We start from the raw sequence: 26,719 nt of genomic DNA on the forward strand, positions 1-26,719 counted from the left end.
AAAAGTAAAGATAATGCCCGGAAAGGAATACTGCTATCTCTAAACTGCTGGAACCAAGTGTTGTTGAAAAATATCCTGAAGATAAAACAAAAGAATAAAATTGTGGAAGCATGAGTTAATTTTGATAGTTCTTTATTTACTTAAACAATACATAAACCAATGTTTAACACCTGTGAAAAAGTTGCCTGCCTGTGCCTTCCCCACACTTCCAGACATAGGTGTGATGAAGCAAATTGTACACCATCCCAGACAGGAGAGACTTCTTTAGGTCCTAGACTGTACTATGCCATCTACACATTTCCAGAAAGCCTGACCTGAGTTACATGGAAAAACATACCCAAAATCCCAGATTACTGAGTGACTCAAATCTCCCCCTCCATTGCTGTCCCTGTACTCTCAGACCTTAGGTAGCTTAGCTTGGCCCCCAACCAGACACAGCTGGGAGTCATATTTACATGCTTAGTTGCTTACTTGAATTAGAACCACAGCTATTTCTCCAATCACACATCAACACTGAGTATCTAGAAGATTGACCTTCCAACTCTTCATACCTAATCTGAAACCAATGAAGCTTGGTCAAAGATAAAACAAGATTATACTCAACAGAGGCTGGCTAATGAAAGAAACCCAAGTACCCAGGTAACATTGTAGATGCAAATAGTGTGAAAAGCAAAGAAAAGAGGCAGTTGCCCACCCACAAACAAAAATCATTAATTATATTCTCCAATGAGAATTATTTTAGTTATTTTTACAATTTTGTTTTGTTACATATTTGGATACATTCTTTCATGTGTGTGCTACTGTCACAGGGAAGAGGAGGGCTGGGGTTTTAAGTACCTACAAACTTCCCAACATAATTTTGACAACTGCACTGTGGTGCTCTGGAAGATCAGCAATCCCTCCTAACCATTATATACTCTTGTTATTGTTATTAATCCTATTAATCCTCCTTAGCTCAGCAGGCTTGGGCAAAGAAAATTACATCTATTTAGACAGCATCGATATATACCCAGGAAATCCAAGATGAAGGAGAACAGGAGGGTACAGGCAATTATGGACCTTATTTACCAGAATGGCAAAGTTTCACTCACTCTGGAGACTGGTTGAAGTTTTTTGCCAGTTGAGAAATAAAAATCTCAAAAAAAAAAAATGGCATTTGCTTAATGTCTTCCTCTTTTTCTAGTCAAACACCTATAGTTTCCTTAAAATCTCACCAGAAATCTCCTGTATAATAAAGGTATATGTCCCCACCTCCTTCTACAACACCAGTGATTGCTCATTTTGTTGTTATCAGGTTGTAATTTCCTCAAAGGCACCACTGGAAGTGTCTTATAATCTTACTTATAGAACAAAGTGGAAAAGAGGGGAGTGTGAGTGTTTCTTAAGGATACTTGAAACTCTTGAGAAGCCCATATGCATACTTGAGTCTTTCTTGTTCTTTCTCTGAATGTTTCTTTTTCTCTTAAAACATACATTGAATGCTATCATTGAAGCTGGGATTGTATCTCGGCAGTTATAGTACTCACTACTCTATGATGCAAGCCCAATTACTGATCTAGGCAGGATACCCAGAATTCTACAGAAACTTTAGAAACAGTTACAAAGGATCTGACACCCTCTTCTGGCCTCCACAGGTACCTGCACATATATAAAAATATACTCACACAGACACAGAAACACACACACACACACACACACACACACACACACACACATTTGCACAAATAAAAATGAATGGCTGTCAAAAATTATTTGATAACCTATAACTAAAGAAGCCAACACGCTCACTCTTGGATGTACCTTATTCTTCCCCTAAGTGCCTTTTTTCTCTATGTTTTACATGCCACCTTTTACTTCACACTTATCTGTTATCAAATTCTTCCTTTGCATCAAAACCAACTATCAGATTTTACCTGAGATGTGGTCTCTAAATACTATGGAACGTCTTCAGGATGCCTAGAACAATAGTGTGTAGCTGTGTTTCTGTTCCTGGTGAATCCAACAAGCTTTCCAATGACCAAGAAAAGTCAGTTTTCCACACACAAAAAAGGTCATTCTAGTTTTCCATAAAATAGCCCTTTCAACCATGTTGTCACAACAGATCAAAAGAGCATGTGAAAGAAAACTGAAGGAGGAAACCTAGAGTTGTCAAGTTAAACCATGGAAGGGATACTAGGTAAATAATACCAAGAACTCTGAGGTAACTTACAAAAACTTTCAGCATCTCTTTTTCTTAGTAGAATTAACATCATTTAATTGTGGAGGTCACACAGGTAGGCAATATTTTGGTTTCCCTCTGGCTTTGCTATAGATGGCACCCCTACCTGAAACTAATGAATAGGTTGAACAATCTTCTTTATGAATTTCATCTCTTCCTATCTTCCTCAAGAAAGATACTTTTATGCTTCCTCATACTCAGGGAGAAATGGCCATGTGCAGCTTTCTATTTATGAATTTAATGAGATAATAAAAGGGAATATGGATCTCTAAATGATTCAATAAGTACTTTAAACCCACAGTTTCATAGTCTTTAGAGTAAAAAGTATGAGAGAACATGACCAGGACAATAAATACATATGCACTGTTATGTTTTCAGGATGAAATTAATTAAAAATATTTGAAAGTCTATTTTCAGGGCATTTTTATTATGATGGAAGTGATAATATATCAATGAATCATTGACACTAAATTCTGGAGTCCTCTTATCGGGATGATGAAGAAGATAGCCTCTGAGATGGCAATTCCCCCATCAGCAAAATATGAAAAAAATATCGGTGTCAATAATGATCTATATAGGATACAGATAATTTTCAAGGTCTTTGTGCTAGCTACCTTAAGTTTATGCTGACTAATCTTATTTATACTGTATGGCACTAAGTTATGGTTTATTTTAATTACACTTTTTTCATGTGTGTGAAGTTTGTGTGTGTGTGTGTGTGTGTGTGTGTGTGTGTGTGTGTGTGTGTGTGTGTGTGTGTGTGTGTGTGTGTGTGTGTGTGCTGTTAAACACATTTGACCAGACGTGTGGAAATCAGAGAAACACGCTCAGGAGAAGGGTCTCTCCTACCCACTTGTGGAATTCAAGGCTTTTGTCCCACACTCTGGTATTCCTGTTTTCTGAACCAGCTATCAAATACAACATTTTTAGTTCCTTTTAAAAATTGTGTTTGTGTATTCATGTATGTGTGGTGTATGCATGTATTTGCATGTATGTATGTATTGTTTTGCTTTTATATAGAGGCCAGATATTGAGACCAGGATGCCTTCTTTGATTGTTTCTCATGTTAAATTTTTGAATAATGTTCTTTGACTTAAACTGGAGCACCTTTTTTGGCCTAGATTGGCTGTCCAGCAAATTATCATGAATTCACCTCTCTCTGCTGGAATTCACCTGTTGCTGGATTTACAGGGTACACAGTGAACCTAATTTTGCATAGATGCTCATGGTCAGAAATTATTCCCTCCTTTTTGCTTAGGAATCAAACACTTCACACATTGATCCATTGCCCCAGCTCTGTTCAAAACATATTTTAAGTTTAAAATATTATAGGTGAACAGAAAATCTATGTGTACCTTTGTAGACAAATTGCTAAATGGTCATATTAATAAAAAACACAGAGCCAGAAACAGGGGTTACAGCTGAGAGATCAGAGGAAGAGGACAAGCCACAAGCCAACCTCACCTCACTAGCATTCAGTGTCCAAAGAAACCTACTTTCTATATACTCACGCCTATATTCTTTCTGTTCTGCCAACTGATTTGCTCTCTTTACCAAGCTACATCACTTCCTCTTCTGTCCCATCTCTGTCACTTCCTGTCTGTCTGTACAGACCTCCAGACCTTTAAGGTTAACTAGTGTTGAAATTTAAGGCATGTGCCACCACGCCTGGCTTTATTCCCAGTGTGGTCTTGAACTCACAGAGATCCAGACAGATCCCTGCTTCCCAAGTGATAGGATTAAAGGCATGTGCTACCAAGGCCTGACCTCTATGTTTACTACAGTGGCTGGCTTTTTCCTCTGATCCTCAGATAAACTTTATTGGGGGACACAGATAAAATATCACCATGTATCTTTGGCTGTTCAGGTAGAAAGAAGTCCTAATTAAAGAAACAGGCCTTACTGATAATATAAAACAACCATATCCAATGAATTATTATTTCTTATGTAATAAGTATATTAGAGTATTGATTTAAATAAATACCATTTTCCTCAAAGTTGTATAGCATAGCTCTTGAAGCACAATGAAAGAATATGTAATAATTTACTATGCATCAGAATATTATTTCTACTGACTATTCTGATGACTATGCAAATGAGGCAGGCAAGATATTTCTAGACATGTCAGTTCTTAGCTCCAATAATTTATGTTTGCATGCTTTTCCTTCATCTAAGTAGTTTGAACAACTTGCAAATAAAGCAGTACTAAAAATACCAGATGATAAACAAGTAAAGAAGTTGACAACTTGTATAAAATTGCATAACTTTCATACCAAAGTTTTTTGCAGAGAAAAAATGAAAATACTTTAAAACATGAAATTAAGCTTTACATACTTGCTCATGTTCTTATCAAGATAACAATTCTATATCGTTGGTTGGCAATAAATATGAAATGAATCTACTAATAGTTTATTTTGCCTGTGACCTCTCCTAAATGATCCTGAACAGCAGAGTAGATAATATTCTAGCATTTTTATTTATACAGCATATAGAGGAAAATAGTAAAGAAATTATTAACATACAGGTAGATAGGTTTTCTTTAAAAAAACAAAAAACAAAAAAGGAAAACAACCTTTCCCTACAAACAAGAAGTAGAACATGAAGCAGAACATTTTAAGCTTCCAGAAGTTCGTCTGAGGCTTATTCTTGATCAGTAACAGCTCTCTATTTATGTGATAACCTTGATACAATATTTTGTGCATCACTATATTATGGTACAAAAGGGATTTTTAATGTATTTTTTTTATTTTACTCCTCAAATTTTAACTAAAATTTAGTAAAAAGACATCAACGTAATATGTATTTTTCTCTTTATTATTCCATGTTTGTTTAATGCTTACAAGTGGGCCATTTTGCTTTGAATACAAGTCTTCAAATATTTATATATTTAGTTTGATTTGGTTATATATGCTGGCTGCAAATGAATCTCTCAGCAATTCATATTCTGAAGTTTTAAGCTCAGTATATAGTCTGCTTTGAAGTTAATAGTTTTACATTTTTTTGTTTTATTGACTTCTCAAATTTTCAGATCATATTATAAATACATTTCCCCATTTCTTTTCTTCTTTCTAAATTTTCCCACATATCCCCCACTCCCTTGGACTTTTTTTTTTCATTTAAGGAATACCATTTTTCATAGACATATTACAACTCAAATATATATTGCTTGTTTACTGTTTTTCCTCCTATAAGCTCTCACTACCCAATTTATTTCCTCCTATTAGACCCCTTTCCCCCGTATTGTCCTAGTTAGAGTTTTTATTGCTATGAAGGGACACCATGACAATGGCAACTCTTACAAATGAAAACATTTCATTGGGATTACAGCTTCATCACTTCAGTCCATTATCGTCATGACAGGCATCATGATGACAGACATAGTTTTCAAGTACTAGCTAAGAGTCAGAGAAGCTTGAGCAAAGAGACCTCAAAGCCCGCCCCCACAGTGACACACTTCCTCCAGCCAGGCCACATCTACTTCAAGAAGGCCACATCTTTAGTGCCACTCCCTGTAGGGACCAAGGATTTTCAAACTACCATACCTATGCATTGTAACTTCTACCTTTGTGTCTCATTTATGCATTCATACTATTATGTATCTATGTAAGATCTTAAGAACTGAGAAAATATGCAGCAGTTGTGTCTTTGAGACAGACGTTAAGATTATCTCAATTGTATACATGTCCAAATATCACTGCAAGATAATTATGACTATTATTTCTTACCATGAGAACAGGGCCCACAAAAATCAACTAAACAGGGCTCATAAGTGTTCACAGAGACTGAAGTGACAGTTTATAATTTTAGTTAGGTAAGATGACTTTGTACTTAATTTGGGTGTGATGTTCACAAATTATGTTTGGTTTCTTATTGAAAAGCAATATTGGACAGAGTCAAGAATAACATAGATCAGACACCCTATCCACTGTTGCTAGGAGTCTTAGCTGGGCTTATCTTTGTGCATTCATGGGAATTCCCCTATCCACAATGGCTTCCTATATCCAAATATCTTTCATTGCTTTCTCACACTGACCCTCCCCAACTCGGCCTTCTCAATCCCTCACATTCCCTTTCTCCTTTCCTCCCCTTCTATACTCCTCCCAGTTTACCCAGGAGATCTTAATTATTTCCCCTTCCTGTGTCTCTCCATATGTGTCACTCTTAGGGTCTTCCTTTTTATCTAGCTTCTCTGGGGTTGTAGATTGTATCCTGGTTATTCTTTTTTTGTGTGTGTGTCTAATATCCACTTCTGAATGAGTACATACCATGTTTGTCTTTCTGGGTCTGGATTACCTCACTCAGGATGATTTTTTTCTAGTTCCATCTATTTGCCTACAAATTTCATTTTTTTTTTTCCCATTGAGTACCACTATGTTGTATAAATGTACCACATTTTCTTTATCCATTCTTCAGTTGAGAGGCATCTAGGTTATTTCTAGGTTCTTGTTATTATGAATAATGCTGCTATTAACATATTTGAGTAAGTATCCTTGTGGTATGATAGAGCATCTTTTGGGTGTATTCCCAAAAGTTGCATTATTGGATCTTGAGGCAGATTGATTCCCAGTTTTCTGATAAACCACTATACTGATTTCCAGAGTGGCTGTACAAGTTTGCATTCCCCTTACTCCACATCCTCTCCAACATGAGCTGTCATAAGTGATTTTGACCTTAGCCATTCTGACAGGTTTAAAATGGTATCTCAGAGTCATTTTGATTTGCATTTCCCTGATAATTAAGGACGATAAGAAATTCCTTAAATGTATTTTGGCCATTTGGAATCCTTTTGTTGAGAATTCTCTGTTTAGATCTGTACCCCGTTTTTTAAAATTGGATTATTTGGTGTTTTGATGTCTAGTTTCTTGAGTTCTTTATATATTTTTTTTCAAGATCAGCCCTCTGTCAGATGTGGGGTTGGTAAACGTCTTTACCCATTCTGTTGGCTGTCATTTTGTCTTATTGACTATGTCCTTAGCCTTATAGAAGCTTCTCAGTCTTAGGAGGTCCCATTTATTAATTGTCAATCTCAGTGTCAGTGGTACTGCTGTTATATTTAGCAAGTGGTCACCTATGCCAATGCATTCCAGGCTACTTCCCACTTTCTCTTCTGTCAGGTTCCATGTAATTGGATTTATGTTGAGGTTTTGATCCACTTGTACTTGATCTTTGTGCAGGATGATAGATGTGGATGTATTTACATTCTTCTATATGTCAGCATCTGGTTATGCTAGCACTATTTGTTGAAGGTGCTTTATTTTTATTTCAATGTAAACTTTTGGCTTCTTTGTCAAAAATCAGATGTTCATTGGTGTGTGGACTAATGTCAGGGTCTTCAATTCGATTACATTGTCAGGTTTTAATGCTAATACCAAGCTGTTTATATTGGAGTCAGGGATAGTGATACTTCTAGTAGTTCTTATATTGTACAAGATTGTTTTGGCAATCCTGACTTTTTTATTTTTCCATATGAAGGTGTGTATTGTTCTTTTGAGGTCTGTGAAGAATTGTGTTGGGATTTTGATGGGGATGACATTGAATCTGAAAATTGCTTTTGGTAAGATTGTCATTTTTACTCTGTTGATTCTACTATCCAAGAGCATTGTAGATCTTTTCATTTTCTGATATCTTCTTCAGTTTCTTTCTTCAAAGACTTAAAGTTCTTGTTATACTTGTCTTTCACTTGTTTTGTTAGAGTTACCAAACAATTCCATAAAATAGAAATATTTTGTGTTATTTATAGCTATTGTAGATGATGACATCTCTCTGCCTGAACTGGCCTTCCCCTGTAATCAGATTAGAGTAATGTAATTGTCATAGAACCTACATCCAGTAAGTTATGGAAGCAGATGCAGTGATCTACAGCCAAGTGCTGGGCTGAACTCCTGGAGATTAGTTGAAGAGAGAGAGAAAGGATGATGTAGACAAGGGGGGTGAAGCTTATGATGGGGAAAAAAACACAGAGACAGCTGACCTGAGCTAGAGGGAGCTTAAAGGCTCTGTACTGACAGCTGGGGAAACTGCATGAACCTGAACTAGGCCCTCTGAATGTGGGTAGAAGTTGTACGGCTTGATTTGTTTGTGGAGTCCTTGGCAGTGGGACCAGGATTTATCCCAGGTGCGTGAACTGGTTATTTGGAACCCTTTCCCTAGGGTTGGATACCTTGCTCAGCCTTGGTGCAGGGCAGGTGGGGAATGCCAGGACTTGCCTCAAGTTTGTATGGCAGACTTTATTGACTACTCAAGGGAGGCCTTACCTACTCTGAGGAGTGGATGATGAGTAGAAGGGGAGAAATGGGGGAGTATGAGAAGAGGAGGGAAGGGGAACTGTGGTTGGTATGTAAAATGAAAAAATAAATAAAAATAAAGAGAAAGAAGAATAACATGGAAATAAATTAGTATGATTTTGTAGAACAAGAAATACTAAGAATTGGCAGACAACTATTGAAAGCTCTGAGACAGTATGGACAAATTTCTTTTTCATAATCTGAAAAGAAGCAATCCTGCTAATGTCACAGTGTTGGATTTCAGGTTTTGAGAAACAGGAGACAATAAGTTTGTGATGTTTGTCCTACCAAATTTGACTATATTATTCTAGCTGCTATACTAAAATAAAATAAACCACTTCTCTCTTACTGGCTTTTAATAGTATTGTATGTTTGCTGGACATCAGTACTTTCTCAGTAATAGTATGTAAATAGGATGGTGAAAAATAGGCTATATTTGTATTAGAAAATATTTTCTCATGTTTAGTCTATAGTGAACTCTATTTATAAATTTAAGGATAGAGGAGTAATTATTGGTATTTTTCTAATTGAACATCATATTAATTTTTAAACTTAAAAAATGAGAAGTACAGCAGAAATAGAAATGCTAAAATTAAAGGGGGGAATTTCAGGGACCTCAGCCCTACACAAAGAACTATAGACAAGGAATGCTGAAAGCTGGAGTAATAGTCTTTCCCAGGACAGAGTCGTCTAACTGGTTATCCAATGCCAAGTCCTCAGCCCTGAAATCGCATGCATACAAATAGCACTAAATGAGCTTGCAGAGGAATATATTAGAATCTTACCCAGATGTTTACAACAATCATGGAATTCACAGGTAAATGCATGGAACTGGAGACAATATCCTGTGAGATAACACAGACCCCAAGAGACAGTTATTGTGTCCATTTTTTTCTATGTAGGTATTAGCTTTTGAGCTTTTTATATTCATGGTGCTATCTGTATAACCACAGAGTTAAGTATGGAGTAAGGAACTAGGGTAGAGTAAAAGATCTCTCAAGGAAAAGGAAATAGAAAATGTTGTTATGGAGAGATGGGGGACTAGAATGAGATGATTAAACAGAGTGAGATGGAAGAGGATGGTAAGGGAGGGAATATGAGGAAGAACAACTAACATTATGTGACATTTGAAGGGTCATGTGGAAATCTATTACAGTAGAAGTTTCTTTTTTTCAGTAGAAGCTTCTTAAAATGAATACATATATAAAAGAAACTCAAATGGGAATCACCAAATGATGGGAGGAGACAAAGCCCCAACTAGTGAAACCTCCAGTTCTAAGAATGGGTTACATCTAATTGAGTTGTTGGCCAAGGGGCCCAATGGAACTGCTAAACGACTCAGCCAGTTGCCCATGTAGTTTCTCCACAAACTGATGGTAAGGCCCTATTGCTGAAGACAACCCCTGCACATCTCATTGAACACAGGGAAGTCATGTTGCTGACTAACTAGAACCTTCCCCCTTACAGATTACTGTTCTTGGTACTGAAAGGTACCCTATGTTCTGGGAGAATAGGAAAACTGCCAACTCAGCTATAAATCTGGTGATCTACTACAATGACTTCCCTGCTTGATGTGCCTGCACTGGTGGCACAAAAGCTCTAGAGAAACCAACCATTTTCTGAAAGGATTTAAGACCCATTTCATGAGAAGAAAGTCATCCTTAACACTACACACACTACACACTGGCCAAACACCTGAGGCAAGATAGACTAGGGACTTAGGGAAAAACTGAATGCTATTGTTTGCTAAAGGAACACAGCAATAAAAGGACTCTTGATGGCATTCATAAATAAGTGTCTCCCTCAGTAACCATCAAAGAAGAACCTCCTGTAATAGATGGGAACTAAAACAGAGACTCACAACTGGACAACCTGCAGAGAGTGAGAAATTTTGGAACACTTCGTCCTAAATGAGGTTTCCTCATCAAATCTCTCCTTGGCAGAAAGAGTGTAAAAGCCAATTGGCATGGAATACACCAAGGAAACAAGGTCTTCCAGAAACAACAGGGTCCATGAATGGATGAACTCACAGAGACTGTAGAAGTATGCACAGAGCCTGCATATGTCCGAACCGGATGGGGTTCCAGCACTGAGAGGAAGTAGACTTGTGTCTCATCTCTAGTCAAAAAGCTATCTTGAACTGTGGATCACTAGCAAAGGAAAAACTAGTTTGGTTTTTTCCCCCAACAGAATCTCACTGTGTATAAAAACCACACTCTAGGGAAGACCCCATGACTAGCAATAGGTGACCAACATGAAATGAATTCAAAGGCATTTTTTGGAAAATTTTTTTGTCTTATAATGCATTGTTTGGACATTTTCTTTTATATTACTGATCTTTTGCTTGGATATCATGGTTTCTGAATCTCTGTTTTTGTATATTTTCTGTGGTGTCTCTGAGTGTGTATGTGTTTCTCATGGTTTTTCTTTTTTCTTTTTGGGTTTGTGTGATGAGTTTTATTGTATTTTTTATTTGCCTGTTTTCAAAGGGAGAGAGAGAGAGAAAGAGAGACAGAGACAGAGACAGAGACAGAGACAGAGAGAGGATTGGAATTGGTGGATTGGTGTAGAGCTTGGGGATATCTGGGAGAAAATGAGAGAAGTGTAACAGTAATCAGAATATGTTGCATGAAAGATTCACTTTCCATTTAAAAAAACTAAAATAAAAAGCTGAGTAATTACTTGGTAAAATAAAATAAAGTTCATCCCCACAATATGTAAGTTGCAAATGGTTCTGAACATTTCAAATACTAGACAAGCTAGTGAAATTACAAGTTCAACAGTACTTAAGTCAAGTGTTATTATTAAAGTCAAGAACATGCTGAATTCTTCTGCCTACAAATATTCAGGTAGCCATAATTTGTAGAATTGCGGGCATACTTTTTTTTAAAAAAAAGTTAAAAATTCCTTAATTTTTTATTCCTGGTACCACTACCACAATTTACAGGGCAATATACCTGATGTAATGAAAAGAAAAAGAAAAAGTCAAAGCTACAACAGATAAAAAGACCTCAGGAATGTACATCTAATTGACATTACATTGCATGGATCAATAGCTGCACTTTTTGCAAACTGTGGCTATGACAGTCCTGAACAAGAAGGGTTTCCTGTTTAAGCTGCAGTAACTTTTCTGACTATGGATCATCTCTCCTTCTGTGGCAGATTTTTACAGTTCCTCTAATGCATTTAGGACGACTGTCTCAAAGTAACCTGCAGCTTTCCTGATAACTCCTCGCTCTCTCTCCTGCTAAGAACTGGAGCCCTTTTCTGCTTTTTTTTTTTTTTTTAAACCTTCTGCTACCATGCACACCACTTCCACCACCAGATCCATAGCCACCACCATAGGGACTGCCTGAGCTTCTTGCACCAAAACTGCCCCCTTTCATGGGCCCATAATTTGATTGCTGTTGTCCACTATAATTTCCAAAGTAATTACAGTTCCCACCACCACCATAGTTACCTCCACCAAAATTTCCTCCTTCATTGTAAACATCATATCCTCCTCCACCACCACCATATCCACCACCTTGGTTTCCATAGCCTGGTCCACCACCACCATAGCCTCCTCTTCTGCTGTAACCACTGTAGTTACCACAATCACCACTTCCATAGCTACCTCCGCTGCCACCACCCCCACCACCATAAGCCTCCTCTTCCACCAAAGTTTCCACCACGGCCAAAAGTACCTCCACAACCTCCAAAGTTTCCTCCACAACCCATAAAGTTGCCAGATTCATCTCCATGACCTTGCTATGATCCAGCAGACTGCATCTCTTGTTTAGAAAGGGCCTTTCTCACTTCACAATTATGCCCATTAATAGTGTGGTATTTCTGAACAACAATTTTATCAACTGTGTAATGATCATCAAAAGTTACAAAAGCAAATACTCTCTTTTTTCCACTCTGCCTGTCTTCCATAACTTCTACGGTTTCAATTTTGCCATACTTTTCAAAGTAGTCTCTCAGATTATATTCTTCTGTGTCTTCTTTAATACCATCAACAAAAATTTTCTTCATGGTTAAATGGGCACCAGGCTTTACAGAATCCTCTATAGAAACAGCTCTCTTTGGTTCCACCACACGCCCATCAACCTTGTGTGGCCCAGCACACATTGCAGCATCCACCTCTTCAACACAAAAGTAGGTCACAAAACCAAAGCCCCTGGAACGTTTTGTTTGGGGATCTCTCATTACCACACAGTCTGTAAGTGTTATCCATTTCTCAAAATGTTCTCTTAAGCTATCATCAGACCACCAATAAACAGCTTCCTCAACTGTTCTGGCTCTTTGGATCATGGTCCTCCATTCTGAGACCGGACTTACCTCTTCCAACTCGAGTTCAATATGGGCTGCGGGCATACTTCTTTCCCATGACTGCTTCAAACTTATGCATATAATAAGAGCCAATACTTGTTTTGCTTTTATATAATGGTGTAGAAAGATTTTACTTCTCTTCATATAGTATATAATCACTAAAATTAACAGAAATTTTATTTAAATAAAAACTTTGAAAACTAAAGAGAGTTAGTAATGTAAAAGTATGAGAGTTTTTAGTTATAGAATATTCCAGGTCTGATTTAGGAGAGATATATTATCTATTTTTTGTAACAGTGAAAGGGAATAAACTCCACATATAACCCCATGAATCTTAATCAGCAGGGCATAAAAAGAATGAAAATAACTTCTCCATGAATAAGAAAGACTATTTTCATTCCTCTGGCTGCAATCTCCCACTGTACTGGACCAGCAAGCCTTCGGACATTTAATATGTCAAATCTAGGGTCAGCAATGTAGTCTTGCTGATGCACCTGCATGCTTCCAGCTGCACCCCCTGAGGTATGTCAGCATTAGTGTCCATGTACATTGAAGTTGTTAGTTCTTACTTCCTCTCTTCCCTCTTCTTTCTTCCCTGCCTCTTATCAAAAAACTAATATGGCATATACTTCATTACTTTTTTTTCCCTCTTTTGTGAGTTAGAATGATATTTCTGAGACACAGAAGACAAGATTAAATAACTCATTTAGATGGTCTGTCAATGGCAATCCCTATGAGCATAAAGAAAGTGACTGAGAGATCCTAAAATGTGCCCAATATTAATGGCAATTATCACTAGTAAGGAAAGAGAGACAGGAGATAAAGATGAAATATCTCAGAAATTCAAGAAGACCTAGGTTTTACCACAAGGCTATTGGAGAATCATTGTAGCATGAATCTTAAGAGGTCTTATTAATAAAAACAAACTCAGAGCCAGGTATTGGGGTGAATGCTGAAAGATCAGAGAAACAGAAACAGCCGCAGCTACCTTGCCTCACCAACTCCTCAGCTGATGCTGATTGTAAGCCTCTAAGTCCTCATCCAGAATTAATCTCAGCTGAACTGCTGCTAAAAGCCTAAAAGCTTAACCAGGATCTAGTTCTTGGTTCTTATGCTTTACATACATTTCCTGCCATCACTTCCTGGGATTAAAGGCATGTGTCACTATACCTGGCTGTTTCCAGTGTGGCTTTGAACTCAAAGAGATCCAGAGGGATCTCTGCCTTCAAAATGCTAGGATTGAAGGTGTGTATACCCCCATTTTCTGGCCTTTATGTCTATCTAGTGGCTTTTCTGTCCTCTGACCCCAGATAAGTTTATTAGGATGCACAATATATTGGGGAACACAATATCATCACAAATCTTTGAGCTACAGTATCTCTTCACTGTTTCACTATGAACCCTAGGAATGAATGGGCTATCTTTACTATCTCTGTCTTACTGAGTCAATGATAGGAAGATGCAAATCTAAATCATAATCCCAGCACAAATGGACTGAAAGACATCAGAGTGCAACCACTGTAGCTGGGGATTACACTTCTCAGAAATGGACATCTTTAAGAAAACCTCAGGTTGCCATGGGATACATCTCCTTACTTACAATTTTTTCATGTTCTGTCCCCACCACCAAACTGTGCATGGGTCATAGTTAATAAATTTATGTAAATAAGGTGGGTTGGAGAAAATAATTTTCCATACATCATTTTCTTTGTAAAATCTCCTGATGGTGTAAAAGATAAACTGCCGTAGGTGTTTCACGGACCCTCACCATCTTCCCAATGAAACCAGTGTTATTTCGTTTGTTGTGATCCTCAACATTGTAAATTGAAGCCAGGGCCTTGTGCATATTCATGCTAGACAAATGTGCTTTCACTCAGGTATAGCTCCACCCTGAGGGGTGGGGAAATTAAAGGTACTACTGGAGAAGGAACTAGAGATGTGTCCCTGCTTCCTCCTGCTACGCATATTGCTCTGTGTAAATAAAATGCTGATTGGACAGTAGCAAGTCAGGAAGTATAGGCAGGACAAGCAAAGAAGAGAATTCTGGGAACAGGAAGGCTGAGTGAGAGAGACGCTGCCAGCTGCCACCATGAATACCAACATGTAAGATACTGGTAAGCCACGAGCCATGTGACAAGATATAGATTTATAGAAATGGGTTAATTAAAGATATAAGAACAGCTAGCAAGAAGCCTGCCAGGGCCATACAGATTGTAAGCAATATAAGTCTTTGTGATTTTACTTGGTTGGGTCTGTCTGAGTGGCTGTGGGACTGGCAGCTGAGAGAGATTTGTCCTGACCGTGGGCCAAGCAGGAAAACTCTAGCTACATCCTCCAACTTATTCTTAATTTCTGCTTCAAAATAATTGCATGGAGTTTCAGTAGCAACTCAAACTGAATCCACTGTTTTGAGTTTTGGATTGCAGTTGATCCTATTTCCACTGCTGTGCTCTCAGTCATTAAACAGAGGCAAATACTCAAACAAATATGTATTTTGTGCTCATGCTGTTCTATTACTTAAGTATAATTGATTATGTTAAAAATAGAAATAGTATAGATGCAACTCAAGATGTGTGTCAACAATAAAGAATATGAAGCAAGTAGCCTGTAAATAAGTAGAAAATTCATGATGAGTGGTGTGAATCAGTATACATTAGTGTCCTGAAATACAGAGAACAAAATAATAAACAAATCACATTGAGTGCAACAGAGGCATCACTATAAAAATAAACACAAATGTTACTACATCCAGTTTGCCAGCCAATGCATCTTTTACTAAATAATCTGTTGGTGGCATTTGCTATGATCCTATTTGGAACTTCTCTGCATCTTTCCAGAAATGCAGTTAAGAACAAACATAGCATGTAAGATGCATGACTTTAGGTATTTTTTTACTTGCCAAATGTTTTTGCAATTAATAAGTGGTTCAAAGAGATTTTCATCTACTTTGTCTCCTGGCTCAGAATTCAACTTTCTTTTTTACAACTGTATGATCAGCATGGAAGGATTTTGAGCAAAAGGGAGTAAAAGACAGAAGAATAAATACTGACACTGGGTACCTCAAAATTCAGAATGGTACCATTTCTGTTTCCTATTCCTTACTATGTTAATATATGCTATTTCATTTTTCTTGATTTTTCCATCTGCTGGCATGTGTCTTATTTTAGATTCATTGAATTAACAATGTGATTCTAAAGCTTTAGCATATCTCTGAGATTTTAATTTGAATAGTTCAGGAATGGCTTGCTTCATAGTTTCTCTTTTTTTCCCATTAGTTTTGTTTGACAGATTCACACATTTACATAATGGATTTTAGTCACTGTGGCCTTCCCAGGTCCCTTCTCTCACATCTTTGGCTCTCACACTGGGATCTTCCTACTCAAGAAATTCACCCCTTATTTTCTTGTCTTCATTTTTGTGTGTGTTCAAGTGGTTTTGCCTGAGCTTGGTATGAAGTTTTTCAAGGAAAATAATGCTATTTAATCTGTTATTGTACACCTGATTCCATACCACTTAAGAAATATTAGTTACCAATACTTCTCCTAGAAGAGTTGAGGCTGCTGGTTGCCTCTTATCCATGATGAAGTGTTGATGGATGTAATTATTCTCAGCTAAGTATGAGTGCAATGAGTTGTTGAACAAATGGCTATTTTCTGTCCAGAAAACATCTTTTCATGGGAACTTCTTCATCCAGGGCTCTTGACTTCTTTTGCTCATTTTTCAGCAATCAAATAGGAGTTTTGCAGGTTACTATAGGTGACTGTGTTGAGGCCGAGCTCTCTGCCATCAGCTAGTCTCGATACTTTAGCCAAAATTAAGTAACACCTTCTGCAAGAAGAAGCTTCTCTTATGACAACTGGATATAGCCTTATTTTATGGATAGAAACATTAGCATGTAGGAAGTAGTTTGACAACATGATTGTTTAACACAGAAAAGGAGCAGGAAACTCCCCTACAAGGCCTCTGACCTTTGTCAAGGCTCTTGTTTAGGTGTATAGAACCAGTCATGAGTCTCCAATGTCTGTGAAGCAGGTTTTAAATCTAATAGGTAAGCAGTTGTGCCACTATCATATCAGAAGGTACATTTTTCCTCATGTCATTGTTATAGTCAATGCTTTTCTCTCTCAGCAGCCTCCATGATTCTTTTTTGGATCATGAAAGTTAACAGATATGGAGGAAGTTTCTAGCTCAAATGCAGTTCAATTTCTCTGTGATCTACCTATGAACAATCGTATAGTGTCTTCAGTTGCAGTTTTTTTTTTTAAATCAAGTTCTAGTGGGCAACCAAGATCAATGGAATAGCCTGTGTTGTTTCGGTGGGCTTTTGAAGTCCCCTAAAATAAGAGTGATTGTGCAGAAAAACAATTCATAGTATTTTCAAACTTAACATGATACATATCTAATACTAAATGTGAAAGTGTCCTCATGTCTATAAATTAACTTGTTCCTATTCTTCACTAGTCACATCAAATTTGCAAATCATTTAGAAAACATTCTTAAATTCTATATCACTCATTTTTCTTCCTTTTATTTTTCATGTTCATCTCTATTTCTGTTCTTCCTTACAACTAGTTATTCAAAAATAGACAAAAAATTAATAAATACATTTTAAAGCTCAGTCTTATCAATGAATATAAAAATAAAACACTCACCACAATTTAACCAACAATTAATTAATCTGACATAGAAACTAATCCTAACACATATGAAATAAAGGTTTACAGTTTTCTGTAGTTCAGAACCCAGAACTTTAGACTTATTTGATGTCTACATGACTTCTTTATTACAATGTAGCTCTTTGTTATTACGGACAATACTATTAACTTGGATATTGTTGGAGGGGAAAAGGAAACTATAAGACTATTTGCACATTAAAGATTCTCTGCCCAAGAAAAGTTGATATTAGAATACATGGTACATTTATGCAGAGATACTGAGTTCTCAAATGGAGAGGTGAAATGGAATGAGTTTATGTTCATTGTTCAGGCATTTATGGTAGATGCACTGTTTAGCACAACCATCCTTCAGTATGTCAACATTTTATATGTCAATTGTTTGTAAAGTATTGAGAATCATTAGGTTTCAATCAAACACTGGAAAGTATTTATATGAATCCACGTGGATATGTTTGAAGCAATCCATCAGGTTATGGTGATAATCCTGGTTTAGTTCATCACCTTATTCTTTAATAGATCTCTGATAATAGTTATTGTCATTTCACTTGATGATCATAATATTTTATAACATAGATACAATAACATAAATGATTTCAGACATGTATGTGTAGAGGTCATTCAAACACCTTAGGTCAACATCCTTTCTATAATCATCTATTGGAAACATACAAACTGAGGGTTTTCGAAGAAAAAAGCAGGATTTTTTTTTTTTTTTGAAACTCAATTGTAAAAGCAGGAGATTGAATTCTCAGAAGATAACCAAAACAGTTTCTCCCATAATATGCTTTTCTAGGAATTCTCTACTCTCATGCCAGGACATGTTAAATCCCACCTTCTTTGTGGTGGAAAGATTTGTGTGTGTTTTCAGAAAAATACTGCAATTGAAAGATTCTTGAAATGTTTTCCATTCTAATTGATATTGTCTAAATTTAATCTCAATTCTGTATTAGTTAGGTACAGTCTTTCTAGTTAAGATCCTGGAGGATGTTAGAAGGAAAAATTATAGAAGTCTCAGGACTTTTCCACATCTATGGAGAAAATTATGTGATTTCTATACTTGATCATAGCTGTGTGATGTTTATTTATTTGTCTTTGCTGATCCAGCCTTGTATTCTTTGAATGATTCAGCTTGATTAGGGTATATGATATTTTAGGTGTTGTAGAATTTGATTTATAAATATTTTATTGAAGATGTTTATATTTCTTTATAGTTTTTTATATTCCTTACAATATAAGAAAATTGGCCAGTGGTTTCCTTTTTTCCTACTATCTCCTTTTCTAAATATCAGCTAAAATGTTTCATGTATAAAGGCTATTTTGTGAATCATTGCTGATAATTCTTTAAAATGCATTGGTGCGATAAATTTAGCTATTGGATTAAAATGAAAAGAAATCATGGGAATGACAATTCAACTGATATATTATTTACTATTTTCTACAATGAGCACACAGGAATTAAAATTTTTTAAAGACAAGAAAATATTGACTTTTTAAACAGTTTTAAAGGACAAAACTATCATGAAATGCATCACAAAAAATAGGAAGGTGAGGGCAGGGGTGGGAGTGGGGAGGACAGGGGAACCCATGGCTAATATGTAAAATTAAAACACAAATATAATAAAAATAAATAAATAAAATAAAAAATAATAATTTTTGTTCCACAGTGCCTAGGATATCATTTTCTATGGAATCTCACAGGAATATAGTGGACTTTCTGACACCCATACTTAACATAGTCATTATTTGTCCCAAGTAACTATTTAAGCTTGTCAAAGTTCAGAATGTATAAATTCATATTATTTCATGAAGACTTCATTAGGTTTTGTATGCTGGTTAGTATTTTTCATAAGAAAAATCTGATTTATCAGAATGAACATTTTTGTCATTTGTTTATGATTCTAACTCATTTAAAATGCATCACAGTTGTAGCCATAAAAATAATCTTGGTAGAAAAGTCATATTCTAAAACAAGAAAATCCCTTATGGCCTTGGGTTAGAAATACTTAAGGACACAAGTAATTTTGTCTACATAGAAGTTTCATTCTTTCTGATTTTCTGTGCATTAGTATGTTTTTAGTTTGCCAGTTTCATTTGTAGGAGGGTTATTAAAAACACTCTTCAAGAACTCCTACTGATTTAACAAATTTATTATCCCTTGAGGGCTGAGTGAAAAATTTCAATTTACTACCCTAAATTATTTCAACAAGAAAATCTCTTTGCATCCAGTTTTAGAATACACACTCCTCACTCTACACTGAGCCATTTATTTCTTATTTTAAACTACTTTTCGAATGAAATTTTTAAAAAGAAATTATTCTATTTTTAGATATCTTTATATATATTTCTAAACAATAGGACTTTAAAAGTATTGGAAGTTTAAATAAAATAATGGAAATATAAACAGATTATCTAATTACTAAAATCAGGGATAGATACAATTATATTTTAAGATATTGTCTGATTCATCAGTCCTTACAAACAATACAGCAACAAGATGTTTCGTTTGTCATTAAAATCACCACTTGATTATATTTCCTAATGTATACAATTGGGAAATGTATTTATAAAACATCAAAAAAGAAGATATTATTAGTGAGGATATATTATTGTTATAAAAATATACCTAATACCCCTTTTAAGGGTTGAAAGCAAGACAAAAAAAAGGAGAGATTAAGGTCCCAGTTCTCTGTAAGAACTGAAATGCTTTGCTTTGATGAACAGAGAGCTTTCTAATCGATACACTTTTGTCTGATTTTATGTGAACAATTTCTTTGAGAAAAATTATAGTGTTGATGTTAGTCATAAGATATTAGTGGTAGCGATAATTGGAAAAGGTGGTATGTTTTACAAAGAGTGAGAGAGTTGTAATGTACGTGGATGTTGGAAATGACAATGTGGAAATACTGTGTCTTGTCAGAGCACCAAATTTAATAATACTATTTCTGGAGTACTCTAATTAGTATTAAAGCATTTATTCACAGAATCTATGATCTCAATAATGCTTCCACAGAAATACTATTGATTACTTTATGTTGTAAGAGGAAGATTATTTCTATGATCCTTTTGTATATTTTATTTCCAAGAGTAAAATCAAAACAAAACAAAAGTCAGAAACAAACAAACAAACAAACAAATCTGAGTACTACTTGTAGATAGAATCAAGGGATAAGATATCAAGCATATTAAGCAAATAATAGAGTCCTGGTCTGATGTACTTAAACAATTCTATATCTACCATCTGAGTATATCCAAGAATTGGAGACTGGCAGAGGTGGGATCTATTAGCATTTGAAAACTATTTTTGACTCAATGTTTACTGAATTAAAGTTGTTTTATTTAAATGAACGTTGTGTTGTACTGGTAAAACTTCAGTTACAGCAAAAGATTTAATTATTGTCATTTTGCTTACATTAATTTTTTTAAAGTTGATAAAACCTTTACCATTGCATATTCTTATAAGCATTAGAAAAATTGTTTTATGGGAATAAATGAAGCTGTCCTCTATGTAGGGCAAGCTGTATAACTTTTTCTACATTTCCATCCTGTGTGAATCTTTCAATTCAATGCTGACCAATGACTTATTAATTGATTAACTTTATAAACATGCTAGTTGGTCTGTTACAGATATGTAATACTGGGCTATTTCTCTTATTTTATATCATTTGTTCTGTTTGGGAGGTTTAGCTTGAAAAAAAGGACGGTACGAAATTGGAGCAGAAATTCAGAGAAAGCAAAGAACTACATACTTTAATCAATATAGACAGAGTATTGGATGCTATGAGTGTGTTGATAATAAAAATTAAATCTCTTTTTTTTTCAATAGTATAGTCATTGGATATGTGTCAAAATTTTCTTTAAAAGGCCATATTTATGCCCTTATAAGCAAACTTAATTAAACTCCTTTCATGTTTAAAATAAGTCAATAGAACATTTAAAGATTAAATGATACTCTTCCTTGAGAAGAAAGATCTATGTCCTTTCCTAGTGAGTCCTGCTGGTTTTTATTTGATGTTAACTGTACTAGTGTGTGGCAGGAGATGCTATGAAATAAGTCTCAATAGTAAAAGAATACAAAGTTCTCCCCAAGGATATTTTCCTTGGAATTCTAAGTTAATTTAAAAATCCTTTTCAAAAATTATATGCTTTTATATATTTTAATTGATAACAAAAAGTGAACTTTTGATACATGTGTTAAACTATATGCTGAGAAACTCAGAACTATTAATGTTTCCATGTATTTATAAATATTTTGTATTCAGAGACTTCCAGATGCTCTCTTTTGATAATTCGCACAATATATACTAGGCAATTGATAAACAGAGACCATCACTCTGGTGTAGATGAATAAGTTTCTACTTCTTTTTTGTATGTACCTTCTCTCTGAGCACTCATTATACCCTCATCTCTCTCAGTCTCCAGTTATCACTATTCTGCATCCTGATAAATGTTTGTCAGCATCTGCATATAAGGCAGAACATGTAGTATTAGCACTTATGTGTTTAACTTATTTAAAAATGACATAACATCCCATTGTTATATCCATTTCCTGCAAATAATAGAATAAAATTATTCAATGGTGTGTATTTCCCATATTTTCCATTCATTTGTTTGTTGATGAATGTGTAGTGATTTGGAATTTCCTAAAGCCAGTATGCCATGAAAAATCAGAATCCATAGTTTGGCCAGATATAGATTCTTTGCTTTACAATCTAAACATTCAGACTTTGTAGTTCAGGTCCCAAACATAGGAACAAAAGAGTATTTGGATAACAATAGAATTGCTATATTTTTTCCAGTCTTCACATTTTAGAAACTGATGATATTGACATTACCAACCAAAGACAATGAACTCCGTTTGTAACTTCCATATCTTCTTTATCCTTATAGTCAAGTTGGATTCAAATTAGTAGTTTCATATCACTATTATACTTTTGAGGCAGTTATGTTTGCTATGAGATATTTAATACAGAAATTAATTGATTCATTTCATAGAGGAGAATCACATATTACCTATAGGCTTACAATTTACATATAAGGAACAGTTTTTTACTTATTTTATATTGCAAGTATGCTGCTGACAAATTATCCTTACAATTTTTGTGTGTAAATGATTTCATTTTGTGTTCACTCTTGAAAAGGAATTTGAGTAGAATCTTATTTTAATTTTTTTTAATTACTGAAAGTTAAACTGCTAGCTTGACTGTTCTGTGGTATGCAGAACATGATAGTAAATATTGATAGTCAACTTAATGGTATCTAGAATCACTTGGCAGAGTCAAACCTGTGAGAAGTGTATGGATTGAGTACATGTTTGAAGGTACCCACCATAAAATGTAAAAAGCTAATCTTGGTATCAACATTCACACTCTTACAGTCCCTCCTCTTTCTCAATAGTTGGAGTCCTAGAGCTCCACCTGGGGCCTGGTCAAGGATCTCTGCATCCACTTCCATCAGTTATTGGATGAGAGTTCCAGCACGACCATTAGGGTGTTTGGCCATCTGATCACCAGACTAGGTCAGTTTAGGCTTTCTCTCAACCATTGCCAGTAGTCTACAGTGGATTTTTGGGGAACTCTCTAGCAGTATGTTTCTTCCTGTTCTCATGTGGTCTTCACGTATCATGGTTATCATCTGTTATTCCTTGTCCTCCCTTTCTGTTCTTGATCCAGCTGGGATCTCCTGCTCCCCTAAGCTCTCTTTCCCTCAAACCTTGCCTTTATCACTCCCACTCTCATCCAGGTTGTTCATGTAGATCTCATCCATCTCTCTGTCATTGGGAAACAAAGACTGGAAAAAGCACAGGGACAAATAGCCAAACTAATGGAAACACAGGAATTATGAACTAAAAGCTGTAGAGCCCCCAATTGAATCAGGCCCTCTGGATAAATGAGCCAATTGAATAGCTTGAACTGTTTGGGAGGCACCCAGGCAGTGGGACCAGGACCTGTCCTTAGTGCATGAGCTGGCTGTTTGGAACCTGGGACTTACAGTGGAAGGAGGGGACTGGACCTGCCTGTACTAAATCCACCAGGTTGAGCTGATTCCCCAGGGGAGTCTTGGCCCTGGAGGAGATGGGAATGTGGGGAGGGGCTGGGGAAAAGGCAGGGGCAGGGGCAGGAGGGGGGAGGAACCCATGGCTGATATGTAAAATTAAAACCCAAATATAACTTTTTTTTAAAAAAAGAAAAAAACTGTATAAAGCTAACCCATTGGCTTGTGTCTTAGAATGAATAAAAAGATAAACCTAGCATTGTTGTTTGAATATTAGTTAGTCTTTTAATTAAAAAAAATAAAGAGAGTCAGACATTGGGGTGAAAGCTGAAAGATAAAGAAGCAGAGCAAGCCATAGCCACTACCTCCATTACCTCATCAATTCCATGAATCTGAATTCTATGACTAAAATCCTTTGAGTCTTCACAAAAAGTGTACCAGCTGAACTGCCTTAGTTCCTGTTTCCTCACACATTATATAACTTTCTCCACCTTGTCATAGCTTCCTGAGACTAAAGGAATGTGTGCTTCCCAGTACTGGGATTAAAGGTATGTGCCACTACTGCCTGGCTCTGTTTCTAGTGTGGCATTGAACTCAAAGAGAATCAGAGGAATCTCTGCCTCCTGAGTGATAGGATTAAGGGTGTACACCACCACTGTCAGGCCTCTATGTCTAACTTAGTGCCTGGCTCTGTCCTCTGATCTCCAGGAAAGTTTATTGGGGTACACAGTATATCACCACACACCATTAATATATGTGAACAACTGCCTTACATTCCTGACACAATGATTTCCTTATAGTAAATTACTATGGCCCTGAACCATGAGCCAAAAGTAACCCTTCATTATTAAATTACTGGTATTTTGAGACATCAAGGAGGAAGGTAATATATAGAGAGTGACTTAGGAGGCCAACCATAGCCCCCTTTTGTAATTTATTTATTTATTTATTTATTTATTTATTTATTTATTTATTTATCTACCTATTTATTTAGGTTTTTCTTTATGTAGAGCTAAGCCACTTTACTAATTTTGATATAGAGGCAGTTTTAGCATTATTAATATTAAGAGATAATTCATGGTATTTTTTATTGAAAACATTTTGACTGATTGAATTTGAAAATCTCTTTTCTGTGTTATTTATTATATTTGTGTTTTAATTTTACACATCAGCCATGGGTTTCCCTGTCCTCCCTCCTCAAGCTCCCACCCCCACCTTCCCCGCAGCCCCTCCCCTCCATTCCCATCTCCTTCAGGGCCAAAAATCCCCTGGGGATTCAATTCAACCTGGTGGATTCAATACAGGCAGGTCCAGTCCCCTCCTTCCAGACTGAGCAAAGTGTCCCTGTGTAAGCCCAAGTTTCCAAACAGCCAGCTCATGCACTAAGGACAGGTCCAGGTCCCACTGCCTGGATGCCTCCCAAACAGTTCAAGCTATTCAATTGTCTCACTTATCCAGAGGGACTGATCCAGCTGGGGGCTCCACAGCCTTTGGTTCATAATTCATGTGCTTCCATTCTTTTGGCTATTTGTCCCTGTGCTTTTCCAATCTCAGTCTCAACAATTCACACTCTTACAGTCCCTCCTCTTTCTCGACAATTGGACTCCTGGAGCTCCACCTGGGGCCTGGCCTAGGATCTCTACATCCACTTCCATCAGTTATTGGATGAGAGTTCCAGCACGACAGTTAGGGTGTTTGGCCATCTGATCACCAGACTAGGTCAGATCAGGCTTTCTCTCAACCATTGCCAGTAGTCTACAGAGGAAGTATCATTGTGGATTTCTGGGGACTTCTCCAGCACACTGCCTATTCCTGTTCTCACTGGAATTTTTAAATTGAAAAGGAGTAAGTATATGTTCTCATACTGCTCTGATATTGACAGGATGCTGTGAAAATGACACAGGGTTTTAAAATCATTCATGCATTGCCTTAGATGTCATTTAATATCAATTATTCATTACTTGTAATCATCATCCATATGCAAGTAAATGTACTATCAAGCCTAAATCTCTCAATTCATAATTGAAAAAATTTTTGAGAGATGAGATTTCTATTTGCATTATGAAAGTAAAATGCTATTATATCTTTACCATAGTGACTTGACTTCCTTTAGAATAAGTGTTCTCTATTCTTATTTGTACTGCTATTCATATAATCTCATTCCTCACTTCATAAAAACTTCTCCTGTACATATCCATGTATTAAGAATCCTTAACACAAAATAAATTTTGAGTAAGAATTCTGTAATGGGACAAATCATATGAAAAGTAAATCTGAATGATTGAGTAAACATTGAAGTAATATACTTTTTATCTACTTTCTGTATGACAAATTGTCATTTAAAAGCAGCTATATGGGGAGGAGAAGATAGTCAGTACATTGCTTACTTTCAGGTCCAGAATTTGATCTCCAGAATCCACTTGAAAAAAGCTTCATACAGTGGCCCCACTTGTCATCTCAGCACTGGGAGGACAAAGCTAGCAGGGTCCTTGATGTTGCAGCAAATCTGATGAACTCTAAGTCAGGGAGAGACCCTTTCTGAAGCTAAAACAGACAAAGAACAAGGTAGCCGGCGCTGAGGAATGATATCCAAGATTCCACTGTAGAATCTGCAAGCATGAGTACATATTAACACATACACATGCACCATCACACACACTCACACACACACACTTACACACACACACATACAAATGCACCATCACACACACACACACACACATACACATGCACCATCACACACACACATACACATGCATATCACACACACACACACACACACATACACATGCACCATCACATACACACACACACACACACACACACACACACACACACACACACACACACATACACATGCACCATCACACACACACACACACACACACACACACACACACACACACACACACACACACACAGAGAGTTATTTTGGACACTGGAAGAGAAAATATGAATGTCCTGAGAGTTGAACAGAGCTTCCAATCAGGAAATGGGAAGCTTAATTCATACAAAATGGGGAAAATGAATACTGTTAAGGACACAATGGTCAAGAAAGTACTTTTTTTTTTGCTAGAGCCCCTCAAATAAAATAATAAATCTAGATTTGATTTCTGATTTCTTATAATCTAAGAAAAGATTCCTGCTACACTTGTACCTGACAGAATCATGCACTAAAAGTATACATTTCTTTCACTCCTAAGCATGCATTAGCATATTATGTACTGTTTGAAAAT

At 36.2% G+C, this 26,719-nt stretch overlaps 1 pseudogene; it reads right to left on the reverse strand.

Moving 5' to 3' along the window:
* Positions 1-11,443: 11,443 nt before the first annotated feature.
* On the reverse strand, positions 11,444-14,668 carry LOC118593864 (annotated as a pseudogene).
* Between the last annotated feature and the right edge of the window lie 12,051 nt (positions 14,669-26,719).

This window comes from Onychomys torridus, chromosome 12, assembly GCF_903995425.1.
Source record: "Onychomys torridus chromosome 12, mOncTor1.1, whole genome shotgun sequence".
Lineage (NCBI taxonomy): Eukaryota > Metazoa > Chordata > Mammalia > Rodentia > Cricetidae > Onychomys > Onychomys torridus.